This window comes from Oryx dammah, unplaced genomic scaffold, assembly GCF_014754425.2.
Source record: "Oryx dammah isolate SB20612 unplaced genomic scaffold, SCBI_Odam_1.1 HiC_scaffold_18, whole genome shotgun sequence".
Taxonomy (NCBI): Eukaryota; Metazoa; Chordata; class Mammalia; order Artiodactyla; family Bovidae; genus Oryx; species Oryx dammah.
Genome location: NW_024070202.1, coordinates 71617810 through 71634082, shown reverse-complemented (window position 1 = coordinate 71634082; position 16273 = coordinate 71617810). Strand labels below are relative to the sequence as shown.

General features: G+C 40.4%; 1 non-coding gene across 1 annotated transcript; it reads right to left on the bottom strand.

The window, feature by feature from the left end:
- Positions 1 to 483: 483 nt before the first annotated feature.
- Positions 484 to 555, bottom strand: TRNAS-GGA. The gene has a single exon. It is a non-coding gene; the product is annotated as a tRNA-Ser (tRNA).
- Between the last annotated feature and the right edge of the window lie 15718 nt (positions 556 to 16273).

Below are 16273 nucleotides of genomic sequence, written 5' to 3'. Positions count from 1 at the left end.
GAGGGCTACCCTAGGGCCCCTTGGGCTATGCAGCCAGCTGTGCCAGGAACTAGCCCTCCCCATCATCAGGCTTACACAGTCTCAGGTCTCTTTGGGCCCCATGGCCATTCACCTTAGGACTCATCCCTGGCCGCCAGTGGGCCAACTCCAACCCCAGGATCCCCCAAATTGCTAGATCAGCCAGAACCCAGCCTCACTCATCAATGGGTCAGGAGCCACCACACTAGACAGGGCTTGGCATCCAACTGGGCCGGGGCCAGCCCACTGGGCTGGCACCCCAGCATGCCCACAGTAGCCAGACCAACCACCACAGAAGGATCCATGCAGCCCACATTGGGTGAAAGTGAAAGTGAAAGTGAAGTCCCTCAGTCATGTCCGACTCTTAGCGACCCCACGGACTAGTAGCCTACCAGGCTCCTCCCTCCATGGGATTCTCCAGGCAAGAGTACAGGAGTGGGTTGCCATTTCCTTCTCCAGGGGATCTTCCCGACCCAGGAATCGAACCTGGGTCTCCCGCATTCCAGGCAGACGCTTTAACCTCTGAGCCACCAGGGAAGCCTGAGTACCCTTAGAATATTCAGCTCTGGGGACCAGAGGGAAATGTGCTCTTGGACCCCACTGGACATCTGCTAGGTAAGTCACTCTTCCAAGATCAGGAAACATAACCAACCTTCCTGATACTTCCTGAAACAAACACAGATGCATGTTCCAAATGAAGGAACAATTCAAGACCCCAGAAGAAGAACTAAGCAAATTGGAGATTAACAATCTACCCAATTAAGAGTTAATGGTAATTATCATAAAGATGCTCAGTGAATTCAGGAGAAGAATGGGTGAACACAGTGAGAAGTTCAACAAAGAGTTAAAAAATATAAAGAAGAACAGAACTGAAAATACAATAACTGAAATTAAAAATACACTAGGCAGAATCAATAATAGATCAGAGGATACAGATGAACAGATCACCAAACTGGAAGACAGAGTAGTGGAAAACACTACTTTTTTTTTTTTCCAAGAAAAAAGATATTTTAAAAAATGAGAACTGTTGAAGAGACCCCTGGGACATCAAGCATACTAACATTTTTATTACAGAGGTCCCAGAAGGAAAAGAGAAAGAGGGACAGCAAACTTACTTGAAGAAATAATAGCTGAAAATTTCCCTAACATGGGAAGGGAAACTGACATCCAGTTCCAAGAAGCATGGATTGTTGCTCAGTCATGTCCAGCTCTTTTGTGATCCCATGGACTACTGTAGCCTACAAAGGCTCCTCTGTCTGTGGGATTTTCCTGGCAAGAATTCTGGAGTGGGTTGCCATTTCCTTCTTCAGGGTATCTTCCTGACACAGGGATCAAACCCTCATCTCCTGCCCTGGCAGGAAGATCCTTTACCACTGAGCTACCTGGGAAACCCTCCAGGAAACAGAGTCTCAAAAAGATGAACCGAAAGAGATCCACATCAAGATAAATTACAGTTAAAATGGCAAAAATTAAAATTAGATAGATAGATACATGTACATGTATCCACACAATGGAATATTACTCTGCCATAAAAATGAATAAAATCTTGCCTTTTGTAACAATGTGGATGAACTTAGAGTGTGTTATGCTCGGTTAAATAAGTCAAACAGAGAAAGACAAATACCATATGATTTCACTTATATGTGGAATCTAAAAAATAAAAAAAAAAATGAAAAAATCACAAAAGCAGACCCAGATACAGAGAACAAACTGGTGGCTGTCAGAGGGAAAGAATTGTGGAAGATGGGAGAAATAGATGAGGGAGGTTAAGAGGTACAAACTTCCAATTATAAATAAGTCATGGGGATGTAATGTCCATCTTAGGAATATAGTAAATAACTGTGACAGATGTTAACTAGCCTTATCACAGTGATCATTTGTAATGTATAAAAATATCAAATCACTAGGCAGTACACCTAAAACTAATAATTATGTCAATTATAATTCAGTAAACAAATAACCCATGCAGTCTTGCACCAAAACCTGTGCTCTTAACTACTAGACTTTATTGCCTCTCAGAAACCCTTAACCTTATTTTTTTCATTCTGGCAGATATAATATAATACATATAAAACATATAGCATTTTATGTTATCCTCATTTTTTGACACCACCCCCCTTAATTTTAGAGTGAAATAAATTGTTCTACACACTTTTATTTTTCTCATGGCATCTATTAGGTACTTATATATGAGTAATGAAATCTGTCACTTAAAGATTTTCAATAATAAATACAATTAATCTGTTTAATTAAACATTTTTAAAGACCTGATTTTTCTCTAGACTTCCCCTTCCAAGTTAATAAAATTTGTGACTATCATTAAAGAGTAAATATAAAGACATTATTAAAATAGAAAATAAAAAATACAATTTAATGTTATTAATATGAATAATGTTTTTGTAAATTCTACTTGCATCATGTTCTGTTTCAGGGACCATAACTCTTGTGTCAGTAATAGATGTGTTCACAGCATCATTTTTGCTCTCCTGCAATGCAGATATAGATGTGCTTTATGTATGCCCTTCATCTACCCTTGCTTTCTTGCTTGTTGAAAATTTATTCATGGGTAAAATTTAAAAAATAAGTGTAAGTAGCTATGATCAAAATTCCACAGTCATTTGTAAGAACAACTATAACAGCATATCATTAACTATCAAAAGAAATCATATTAGAATGGAAAAGAATTGAGCAACATCATTATAGACATAAACTTAAACCAACTCCATTTATAGTGTTTTTTAAAGGAAGAAAAATTAATCCAGAGCTCACATATTTTACAATTATTAGCCAATTATTTGCTATATATTTCATAACTTGTTGTAGCATACTGGTGCATCCTGACTTTATAGTTAAGAATAGCTGAGCCCCATGAATTTTGCCTCAGTCCAGTTCAGCTACTCATTCATGTATTTATTCATTCAACGAATATTTACTGACTGCCTCCCATGTATCAGGATCTATTTATCCCCTGGAGACATGCTCATCAGAAACTGAGTTCTCTATACCTTGTGTCCTGTCAGAATCTTCTATGTTTTTAATGAAACCATTTGTATTAAATACTTTTTCACTTCTAGCTTCCAATTCTCTTTCCTAGCAGCCTCCCACCCAAATGAGTGACTTCCTCCAAGAGAGCACCAGTGGAAGCTGAAAACCTTTCATCTTAGTCCAGAGCAACCTCTACAGATTTTGTTTCCCTCTGGAGCAAATCAGAGCTTACCAATTTCAAAATCTCAGTGATAAAGCATCCTGAGGCCGGTGTTCATTGTCACCTGTAACTGTCATCAGCACGCCGAAAAGACAAACTATCTTGTCTGTCATTGTTGGGAAGCAGATGGAACAGAATTGAGCAGAGCTGATCACTGTTAGTGGAAGGAATCAACGTTCCTATTGAGAGACAGGCTACTTATGAAATGATTCAAGGGTTTTTCACTAAAAAATAAAAAAGACCAGTGGCTGTTAACTTCCGCCACTAAAGTTCTTTTTGGCTACTGGAAAAGTCAAAGTCTATGCTGGGAGGAAAAGCCAAGGTGGTAAACCCTGAGAAAAAAAAATACAGTAGTTCTATCATGACTATATTCCAAGTGCCATAATTAGAAACCTCTGAAAACCTCCCTCTCTCCAGCTATGAATTTCAAAAATATGATGGATTTATTCTGCTCAAAAATAACATTCTTAAAGATAAGACACCCTTAGCAAATCCTAGAACAGGAAATTATCCAACCTCTACAAGGCAATTAGCAGTCCATCAAAATTTATTTATTTGCTTTTCATAAAAAAATAACCTCATTGTTTACATGACTGCATTGAATTTTTATGAAGCCCATAATAGAGACTTTCTGACTCATTGACAAGAGTTTGAATTGATTCAAAAAATGCTGTGATGAAAATCTCAGCTTGGTATTTTTAGCTTCCTTATAGAGGAGAGGATTTCAACAATTCTTTAAAACAAATCCTGAAAGCACAGTCCATCACTCGAGAGTTTAAGTTTTGTTTTTTGCCATCCTGTATGTAGGTTTTTGCCAGCCTATATGTAGTTAGTCACATTGGGGCATTGTTGGTTCTGCCTTGAAATAGCCCGCAACAATGCAAGTCACAGCTGCAAAATTCAGTTAACAAAAACAGGGGAGCAAATGAATCATGGGACTATTGCGAGATGGATTTTTAACTTGTTACTGAAGCACAAAACCTGACTTGTGTCTAAGCCAGAAGCCTTTTTTTTTTTTTTTTTTCAGAGCAGATGTGCAATGTGTTCTCTTATTGGTGATGAGCCACAAGAGGTTGGAAGAACTAGTTTGGTCTAATTCAGTCACCTGCAGTCATCTGAAGTCTTGTTTGAAGTTCATTAAGGCAACTGAATTCAATTCCACAAACATTTACAGCACTACCTCATGCAAGGAGGTATGTCTGCTAAGGGCTGGGGGAGGCTCAGTGATGCTGAGATACCAGCACACCCTCTCAGAACTCAGAAGACTGACATCCCCAGCAGCATCATTACACAACCTTTTTCTAATTGGCTTCAGTGATCCTAAGAAATTTACCAGGTGTTGAACTACCTTAAAAATCAAAGCAAGTCCAAACAGCATGTTTCCTGGAATGTCTGGAACCTACAGATCTAAATTCTAGATCAGAACTGGGAAAGGAGAAGTCAAGTATTCAATGCATCATTCATTCTGGAAACCCTTTTCTCACACATCAGTTTTTATAGCGATGTGATTTTTATGCCAGTGTATTTTCCCTCTAATAATTGACTAAGCTGTGTTAAACTCATTTAGATTTGTTTAGACTGAGTTAATTTCATTTTTTAACCTAAGCATTCCAATTTTTAATTAGAACTTTGAAATTTCCATACTTAATTCTGTCTCTCTCCCATCATTTTTTCAAAGCCCAATAACTGTAGCTAACATTCATTGTACTTGCTCTGATCCCAGAACTGTAAGAAGCACTTTAATACACTACCTCACCTAATCATATCCACCCCTGTAATGTAGATATGATTACTATCCCACTTTGACAGATGGTAAAATAGAGATTTAGTCAATTAAGTGACTTGCTCAATATGGTACCACCACTGAGCAGCCACAGTGGATTTGAACATTGGTTTCTTTCTTTCCTCTTGAACTCACTCCTTCCACATTATCCACTGATTTCATTCTTCAGCCTTTCAGGCTTCAGATTTGTTTGCTTCCCTTACACCTTTTTCGCCACATGAACCAACCAGTAGACTCCAAACTTGGATTTTGTGAGCCACAAGCTTCTGCCCAACTCTGAAGTCTCTAGACCATAATCCATTATTGTCAACACTAGTGGTTCTCCACCAGGGGTGATGTTGTTGCCCCGGTGATGTTTGGCAGTATGTGGAGACTGAGAGAAGCGGAGAGGTACTACTGTCATCTAGTTGGTAGAGACCCAGGCTGCTGCTGAATTTCCTAACAATGCACAAGACAGGACTCCTTAGCAAAGAATTCTCCAGTCCAAAATTTCAATAATGCTAAAGCTGAGAAATCCTGATGTATATGATACACTCAGCGTTTACAATAGGCTCTCTCCTTTGTGAATTGTATGCTTTTGACATCCCATTCCGTGAACTAATCCAGTGCTTCCATATCCCCAGTGGCCTAGAACAATGCCTTGTCCAGAATAGGCATTTAATAAATATATCAGCTCTGATTAGTAGCTTATCTCTTAATTCACTCATTCAGTTTCATCACTTTTAACAGATACCTTGGAATAAATATGAGAAATACAGATATACCCTTCCTTGAAGAAGTTTACAGTCTAGTGAAAGTGAAGTCGCTCAGTCGTGTCCGACTCTTTGCGACCCCGCAGACTGTAGCCTACCAGGCTCCTCCGTCTGTGAGATTCTCCAGGCAAGAATACTGGAGTGGGTTGCCATTTCCTTCTCCAGGGGAAGAGAAGATCTAGATATATAGTCTAGATTTATAGTGTAGAGGGGAACTCAAACCACAGAACAAGTGCTGTTTGCTGGGACAGAACATGTTTGAGAGGTGGGTAAAACACAGAAGGAGAAGGCAATGGCACCCTACTCCAGTACTCTTACCTGGAAAATCCCATGGATGGAGGAGCCTGGTAGGCTGCAGTCCATGGGGTTGCTAACAGTTGGCACGACTGAGCAGTTTCACTTTCACTTTTCTCTTTCATGCATTGGAGAAGGAAATGGGAACCCTCTCCAGTGTTCTTGCCTGGAGAATCCCAGGGACGGGGGAGCCTGGTGGGCTGCCGTCTATGGGGTTGCACAGAGTTGGACACGACTGAGGTGACTTAGCAGCAGCAAAACATAGAAGGAGCAAACCAGAGAGGATAGGGAGATGAAGGAGGTTTCCTGGAGGAAGTGACAATTAAGCACAAACCTGAAGGATGGTGGTGGCAGTTTAGTCGCTAAGTCATGTCCAACTCTTGCAATCCCATGGACTGTCACCTGCCAGGCTCCTCTGTCCATGGGATTCTCCAGGTGAGAACACTGGAGTGGGTTTCCATTTCCTTCTCCACAGGATCTTCTCAACCCAGGAATCAAACCCAGGTCTCCTGCATTGCAGGCAGATTCTTTACCGACTGAGCTATGAGAGAAGTCTTACTCAATTCCTGAAGGATGAATAGGAGTTAAACCATTGTAGAAGAGAAAGTGCTCTTGGCAGAGGAAAGAGCATGTACAAAGGCTGAGAGATGAGAAAGCAACACAAGAATGAGGTGGGTGCTCAGGCTGCAGGAGCAAGTAAAAGAAAATGAAGGGCCTCAGAGTCATATACAAATGTTTGAATTTTATGTCAAGGGTAATAGGAAATAATTGAAAGCCTTTCAGAGAAGAATGTCAGGATCTATTTTGTTTCCAAAGAATCACTCTGGCTCCATATGATATGTCATCAGGGTTCAGTTCAGTTCAGTCGCTCAGTCGTGTCCGACTCTTTGCGACCCCATGAATCGCAGCACGCCAGGCCTCCCTGTCCATCACCAACTCCCGGAGTTCACTCAGACTCGCGTCCATCGAGTCAGTGATGCCATCCAGCCATCTCATCCTCAGTCGTCCCCTTCTCCTCCTGCCCCCAATCCCTCCCAGCATCAGAGTCTTTTCCAATGAGTCAGCTCTTCTCATGAGGTGGCCAAAGTACTGGAGTTTCAGCTTTAGCATCATTCCTTCCAAAGAAATCCCAGGGCTGATCTCCTTCAGAATGGACTGGTTGGAGCTCCTTGCAGTCCAAGGGACTCTCAAGAGTCTTCTCCAACACCACAGTTCAAAAGCATCAATTCTTTGGTGCTCAGCCTTCTTCACAGTCCAACTCTCACATCCATACATGACCACAGGAAAAACCATAGCCTTGACTAGATGGACCTTACTTGGCAAAGTAATGTCTCTGCTTTTGAATATACTGTCATCAGGGTAGTGCAAATTAAAATAGCTATGAGATACCACCCTGCATCTATTATATGGTGAAGATCTAAAGTACAAGTGACATCAAATGCTGGCAGGGATATGGAGCAATAGGAACTTTCATTCCTTGCTGGTGGGAATGCAAAATGGTACAACCACTTTAAAAGACATTTTGGCAGTTTCTTACAAAACTAAACATACTCTTACCATATGATCCAGCAATAGTTTTCTTGGTATTTGTGCAAAGGAGCTATAAATTTATGTTCACATGTAAACATGAACATGGATATTTATTTTGTTCATAATTGCCAAACCTGAAAGCAACCAAAGGTTCTTCCAAAGGTGAATGGATAAACTGTAGTACATCCAGACAATGGCACATTATTCAGCACTGAAAAGCAGTGAGCTGTCAAGCCATGGAAAAATATGAAGGAGGGTTCCCTTTTCTCCACACCCTCTTCAGCATTTACTGTTTATAGATTTTTTTTTTTATAATGGCCATTCTGACCTTTGTGAGATGATACCTCATTGTAGTTTTGATTTGCATTTCTCTAATAATGAGTGATTTTGAGCATCTTTTCATGTGTTTACTAGCCATCTGTATGTCTTCTTTGGAGAAATGTCTGTTTAGGTCTTCTGTTGACTTTTTATTTGAGTTGTTTGTTTTTGTGACATTGAGCTGCATGAGCTGCTTGTATATTTTGGAGATTAATCCACTGTCAGTTGTTGCATTTGCTATTATTTTCTACTGTTCTGAGGGTTGTCTTTTCACTTTGTTTATAGTTTCCTTTACTGTGCAAAAGTTTTTAAGTTTAATTAGGTCCTACTTGCTTATTTTTGTTTTTATTTTCATTATTCTAGGAGGTGGGCCACAGAGGATCCTGCTGTGATTTATGTCAAAGGTGTACTGCCTATGTTTTCCTTTAGGAACTGCATAGTTTCTAGCCTTATATTTCAGTTTTTTATCTATTTTGAGTTTATTTTTGTGTGTGGTGTTTGGAGGTGCTGTAGTTTCATTCTTTTACATGTAGCTGTCCAGTTTTCCCAGCATCACTAATTGAAGAGACTGTCTTTTCTCCATTGTATATTCTTGCCTCATCAAAGACAAGATTCCCATAGGTGTGTGAATTTCTCTTTTTGCCAGTACCATACTATCTTGATGACTAAATTGATATAGCCACTATGGAGAACAGTATGGGGACTCCTTAAAATACTAGGAATAAAACTATAATTTTATTATTAAAAAAAAAACTATAAAAACTACAATATGACCCAACAATCCCATTACTGGGTATATGCCCTGAGGAATCCATAATTGAAAAAGACACATGTACCACAATGTTTACTGCAGCACTATTTAGAGTAGCTAGGACATGGAAGCCACCTAGATGCCCATTGACAGATGAATGGATAAAGAAGTGGTACATATGTACAAAGGAATATTACTCCTGCCATAAAAAGGAACACATTTGAGTCAGTTGATGAGGTGGATGAAACTAGAGCCTATTATATAGAGTGAAATAAGTCAGAAAGAGGAAAACAATATTGTGTATTAAGGCATATATATGGAATCTAGAAAGATGGTACTAAAAAACCCATTTGCAGGGCAGCAGTGGAGATGCAGACGTGGAGAACAGACTTGTGGACACAGTGGGTGAAGGAGAGGGTGGGATTAACTGAGACAGAACCATTGAAACATGTACATTTCCATATGTAAAATAGATAGCCAATAGGAGTTTCCCATAAGACACAGGGACTTCAAACCCGGTGCTATGTGACAACCTAGAGGGGTGGGCTGGCGTGGGAGATGGGAGGGAGCTTCAAGAGGTAGGGGACATATGTATGCCTATGGATAATTCATGTTGATATATGGCAGAAATTAACATAATATTGTAATTATCCTCCAATTAAAACAATGTGAAGGAAACTTTCACATTACTATGTCAAAGAAGCCAATCTGAAAAGGTTAGATACCATCAGATACAATTATATGACTTTCTGAAAAAGGCAAAACTATGGAGACAGTAAAAAGATTAGTAATTGACATGCATTGGGGTTAGGGAGATGGATAAAAAGGTGGAGAGCTGAGGCTTTCTGGGGCAGAAAAGAAACCACTCTGAATGCTACTATTATGGTGAGTGTTGTTGTTGTTGTTGTTTACTCGCTAAGTCATGTCTGAGTCTTTTGTGACCTCATAGGCTGTAGCCCGAGGCTTCCCTGGTCACTCAGTGGTAAAGAATCTGCCTGCAGCGCAGGAGACCCTGGTTCAATCCCTGGGTTGGGAAGATCCCCTGGAGGAGGGCACCCACTCTAGTACTCTTGTCTGGAGAATCCCATGGAAAGAGGATTCTGGCAGGCTGCAGTCCATAGCATCGCACAGAGCTGGACATGGCTGAAGCGACTAAGCAGCAGCAGCAGTGGGCTGTAGCCCACCAGGCACCTCGGTCCATTGGATTTTCGTCAAGAATACTGGAGTGGGTTGCCATTTCCTTCTCCAGGAGATCTTTCTGACCCAGGAATAAACCCACATCTCCTACATTGGCCAGTGAGTTCCTTACCATTGAGTCACCAGGGACGCCCATTATGGTGAATACATGTCATTATACATTTGTCCAAAACCCATAGCATGTACAACACCAAAAGTGTACCCTATGGACTTTAAGTGATAATGATGCATCAGGGTAGGTTCATCAGTTGTAACCAACATACCATTCTGGTAGAGTGTTGCTAATGGGGGAGGATACACATGTATGGAGTCAGAGGCGATATAGGAAATCTCTGTGCCTTCTACTCAATTTTGCTGTGAACCTAAAACTACTCTGAACAAATTCTATTTAAAAAAGAAGGATGACTCTGGATGCCATGCATAGAGATGGGCTGGGAGTTTAATGGTTAAAACTATCACAGGGAGGACTTTCTTTGGGACAACAAAGTACACCTACAACTTAATGTTAAGGTTTTGAAATGTGTGAGGGATAACTGCAGAGGCCTTTGAATCCTAATCAAGCAAGGTGACTGCAATACGCTAAAGTTGAAATCTGGTCAATTGTGTTACATTCAGTCTGAAGAAGGACCACATTACTACCAGGGCATGTCAGTGGGGGGCTAAAACATAGACTCAAAAAGAGTGAGCATTTGCTAATGTGTCTTCAGCACCCATGTCCAGACTTAGAGACACAGCCTAACAGTAACCTGATGACACCAGCTGTTAATTTCATCCTGCCTAGTAGACATTCAGTAAATATTTGTTTGAAGTGAATTAGATTAAATTGGATTCCATGCTCACCAAGCAACTTTCTGATCTGATCACAGTTTGGCTTCCTGTGAATCTCTTTTCTGAGCATAAAATGTCCTGATGAGCGGACCTGAAAAGTGATTCGAGTTGGCATTATGATGGATGTATCCATCTCTTTTGTGTTTGGTCATTATAGTGGATACTTGGGGTTGTTTATCCAGCATCCATCTCCCTTCCCCTCTTCAATCAGTAAATCTTTTTTCCATTTAGTTACCTATCCTTTCTTTATGTAGTCCAAGTACTTCGCTAACTCACCACACCTCCAGCAGAAATGAGCCTTGACTGTCTTAAAGTCAATCATCACATTTAACAGTGATTAGTTCAAATATTGGTACATGACCTAAATCAGTCTAATCTAAGTGAAATTCAAGAGTCTTTCTTATAAAACTGGGACAGAGATAATCTCTTTCTTGGTGATTAAAAAAAGGAAGCACATAGCCCCGGACACAAGCATGGGGAGCTAATTTGCTATTAGCGAATGTGGTGGTGAAGTTTATGTGTCAGCCGAGATATTGCTGTGAAGGTGTTTTTTAGATGTGATCGGAATTTAAATATGTAGAGTTTGAGTGAAGCAGATTATCCTCCAGATAATTATCCTCCATTCCAGTATTATTGCCTGGGAAATCACATGGACAGAGGAGCCTGGCGGACTACAGCCATGAGATCGCAGAGTTGGACACAACTGAGCACCTTCTACAGGTTGACCCTTCTAGTTCTCATTAGTCCTCTTCTCTTACTTTTGCTGCAAATCTCTCTCTCTCTACCCGTTCTTAGGTTTATCCCTCAATATTTGACTCATTTCAAATCTTCCTCGCTACCCCACTACTAACTTCACACAGAAACAGAACTCTCAATGAAGTTAAAAATGACCTCCTTCTTCCCAGACCACAGAGTCTTTCCAGTACTTCATCTTCCTTAACTGTCTGCAGCATTTGACACTACAATCCACCCACTCCTGCAAATTTGACCTCAAAGTGATTTTTGTGACACTGTTTTTCTTCCATCTCTCTTACTATTCCTTGGCCTCCTCTCTTGTCAGGCCCATTTCCTCCTCCTTACCGTCTCCTCTCTAACCATCTGATCCACCCCCTTGTCACTCCCTCCTTCCAATCTCACATCTTTGTTGCTTCTTAAAACTGCATCTCTGACCTTTCGTTTCAACTCCTTCCAGTACGGGCCTGCCTGTCTGCCCCCAACTCCTGTCCATCTCAGTGTATCCAAGTGTAATTTATTGCTTCATATTCCAGAACTACTGCTTCTTCCAGCCTCTGCATTTTTTGACAATGTGTGGATGCCAGGCCAAAAACAGAGTAATCTTTAATTTTTTCTTTTCTTCTCTCCTCTATATGTATTCAGCCGCCACAATCTTCAGTTCAGTTCAGTTCAATTGCTCAGTCGTGTCCGACTCTTTGTGACCCCATGAATCCCAGCACGCCAGGCCTCCCTGTCCATCACCAACTCCCAGAGTCTACCCAAACCCATGTCCATTGAGTCGGTGATGCCATCCAACCATCTCATCCTCTGTTGTCCCCTTCTCCTCCTGCCCTCAATCTTTCCCAGCATCAGGGTCTTTTCCAATGAGTCAGCTCTTCACATCAGGTGGCCAAAGTATTGGAGTTTCAGCTTCAACATCAGTCCTTCCAATGAACACCCAGGACGGATCTCCTTTAGGATGGACTGGTTGGATCTCCTTGCAGTCCAAGGGACTCTCAAGAGTCTTCTCCAATACCACAGTTTAAAAGCACCAATTCTTCGGCACTCAGCTTTCTTCAAAGTCCAACTCTCATATCCATACATGACTACTGGAAAAATCACAATTTTACTTTTTCCTTAAAAACTTATAAAAAATGTACCTTTTTCTCTCTAATTATTGTATTGCTAAGAGAGCTGTTTTGCCCCACCTACCTCCCCGCCTCCAGTCTCCCCACCCTTTACCATTTCATAACCTGACAGTGTCCTCCATGCTAATTCATGTCCTATTCAAGAACACAAGGGAATTTCTTCTTGTCCCCTGTAGCAAGCCCAAGACTTGCAGCTGTTGCCAGGGTCTTCTCTGATGAGGTCGCCCCACTCTCTTCTCCAGCTGGATATGTCTTTCTGGGTCTCACATCCCAAGATGTGAACTGGCCCTGCAATGTAAAGGCTGCTTATTCTATAAATGAGCTGTGCAGAACTAACCAAACCACTTTATTGCAAATGCTAAAGGTTTACTTATTTTCCCACTTAGTAACGTGTATTTATTCATTTCCTTCTGTGTACCTAGATGCCATGAGAAACAGGAAGAACTAGTAATCTGAGTCCTGTCTTTAGCAATTCACCATCTAGTGGGAGAGCCAAAGATAAGTGTTTATAAATGATAATCACTCCATCAAAAATAGTGATTTTTAAAAATTAATCACACAGAACAAAAATATTTATCACGAAAATTATATATACATATATTGCATACATTTTTTTAAAAAACTTTAACATTACAGAAGTATGTTAAATAGTCAAAGACCCCTGCTGTTTCACTTTCTTAATTCTCATTTAGTAAGAATAACATCTTAATAGATATCATATAATATATATGTATACACACATATATACATATATCTGTTTTACAAAAGATAGCATCATACTATACATATTATCCTGCATTACTCATTCATCAGTAATGTCCTTGCATAATATACCTGATTCTTATTTTTTCAGTGACTGCATAGTATCCTTTTGAGTTCAACAGTCTCCTGTAGTTAATCATCTATCCCTCCTCTTTATCACAAAGAAAGCTTCAGCAAGCATTCTTTCACACAGTTTCAGTGGTATGCTGTAAATAGTTTAACATTTTGCTCTCCAAATTTAAAAAAGCCCTGCTTTGTAATATCTACCAACATCCCTGGTATAAATACTCTTCACTATTAGTGATTTCAAGCTACCGAAGTAACACCAGAAGGCAGAGTTAGGAAAAGAAGTGCATAGCAGCTCACGCTAGCCAGTGAGATCTGCCATTCCAGGGCATACTTTATTATGCGTATGCTTTTGAGTGTTTTACAACACAGGAACACAAGATATTAAAAGGCAGTTACCACTTTGCCAGACTGGGAAACAGAACTAGTTTGTTAGCTGTAATAAAGTTGAACCATGAATTAAATGCTTTTCTTCTGGATTCTGAAGAAGGCCCTTTATCTGTTATTCTTAAATAGATTCTGTTTAAAAGCCAAGGAAATTTCAAAGCATTCCTTTTTGCCACCTGAGAAAATCACTTTAAGGAAAGTAGAGTAAATGGATGACTAAATACATTTTAAAGATTTAATAGAAATCCAATTAAATCCACCAATTAGTATGTTCAGACACAAACACATATGATGAGAAAATGCTGACCCCTCCTCTTTGGGACACTCCTATTAATAGGACTGAATTGCACACAGGTGCACAAAAGAACCGCCTCAAAATTGAGGCTGCATGAGTCACCTGGAGGGCTTGTTAAACCACTTTTTCACTGGGCCCCAGTCACTTAGTTTCTCATCCTTTAAGCCTAGGGCTGGACCAAGAACTTGCATTTCTTTCCACATTCCCAGGTGACACTGAAGCTGCAGCTCTGGAGACCTCACTCGGAGAACCACCGCCCTCCAGGAAGCAAAGCCCAGAGAATTCTTCCTGCTCTGGTATTGTGGAAATTTCTATCAAATTTCTGTAGCTAGAGACTTTCTCCTGTTAAACTACAGATAAATTTAGAAACAGAGAAAGTTATGTTTGATACGACCTCCCTGGTGGCTCAAACAGTAAAGAATCTGCCTGCAGTGCAGGAGACCTGGGTTCAGTCACTGGATTGGGAAGATCCCCTGGAGGAGGGCATGGCAATCCTCTTCAGTATTCTTGCCTGGAGAATCTTATGGACAGAGGAGCCTGTTATGCTACAGTCCATAGGGTCACAAAGAGTCGGACGTGACTGAGCGACTAAGCACCCAAGTTTGATAAGTAATCAAAGTATTTGAGAAAGGTTCAATAGGGGAGTGGCACAAATTCTTTGCTACTGAAAGAAAAGCATACTGAGACTTGTTTTTGGAAAATGAAGGACATGGTTAATGATTGCTGTTAGTGTTAACAGGAAGGATAAACTTTCCAAAGTAGTATCGTTAGTTAAGTTCAAACTTCTCATTCGCAGAGGTGGTCACACACACATCTGGGTGTGAATCCTGTCCCTGCCACTTAACTGACTATGCCATAGTTGTCCAGTCACTAAGCTGGGTCCAACGGTTTGCAACCCCATGGACTGCAGCATGGCAGGCCCCTCTGTACTTCACTGTCTCTCACAATTTGCTCAAATTCATGTCTATTGAGTCACTGATGCTATCTAACCATCTCTTCCTCTGTCACCCATTTTCCTTTTGCCTTCAATCTTTCCTAGCATCGGGGTCTTTTCCAAAGAGTTGGCTCTTCGCATCAGGTGGCCAAAGTAATTGGAGCTTCAGCTTCAGCAATAGTCCTCCCCATGAATATTTGTGAATATTCAGGGTGTATTTCCTTTAGCAGTTATGGTGATTTAGACACAAATGATCATGATAAAGGTAGCGAGAGTGGTCAGATTCTTCTGGATATATTGGATTGTCAAAATAATCATAATAATGATCATAACAATTTGTTTGGGTTTTCCTAGAACATCTTATGGAAAAACCCAAATGAACTTTTTGGCCAACCCAATATTTTGAGGTTGGATCCAACAGAACCTCTGAAAGATTAAATGTGAGTCATGCAAAAAGAACCAAAGGTGATCCCAAGACTTTTGACCTGGTTGTGCATATTTTGTCCTCTGCTATATCCTGGGGTCTTCTCAGGTGGCACTAGTGGTAAAGAATGCTCCTGCCAATGCCGGAAACTTAGGAGACATAGGTTCAGTTCCTAGTTTGAAAGGATCCCCTGGAGAAGGAAATGGCAACCCACTCCAGTATTCTTGCCTGAAGAGTCCCATGAACAGAGGAGCCAACGGGCTATGGTCCATAGGGTGGCAAAGAATCAGACATGATTGAAGTGACTTCGCATGCATGCTGTATCCTATCCCTTGCCATGGAAACTCATAGAATTAGGAGAGGGAGCTGCCAGGACATTGACAGAACATTACCCAAAGTCAGTCTCAATAGCACTAATTTAATATCCCAGCATTTTGCATAAAAGGATCCAGGTGTCATTTGAAATGAAATATAACAATCAAAATTGCTGTAAACCATTAAGAAACTTTAAGCTCTTGTGGGTGTTCCAAAACCTATAGCTAAGCTAATTATAATCTCTGCCACAACTCCCCTACTTGCTTTTAGATGACAAAATATTACTCTCTATTTTTTGTTTTAATTCCACATTAACAGATTCCTAGAATCTGTCAGCAGTAGAACATGTCAACCACTATACAATTTTAAATCATCTTTCTTTGCTTTACAATAAAAGCAATGTTTATTTTAAACTTTTCCAGGCACTGAAAAATTACCCATTTGATATGATGTCAGAATCTTTACGCTGAGTATTCCAAATCACTGTGGAGTTCAGCACTCTGCAAAGCAATGTTGGAGTTACAGATCCTATTTGCAGCTTAATTGCCGGTG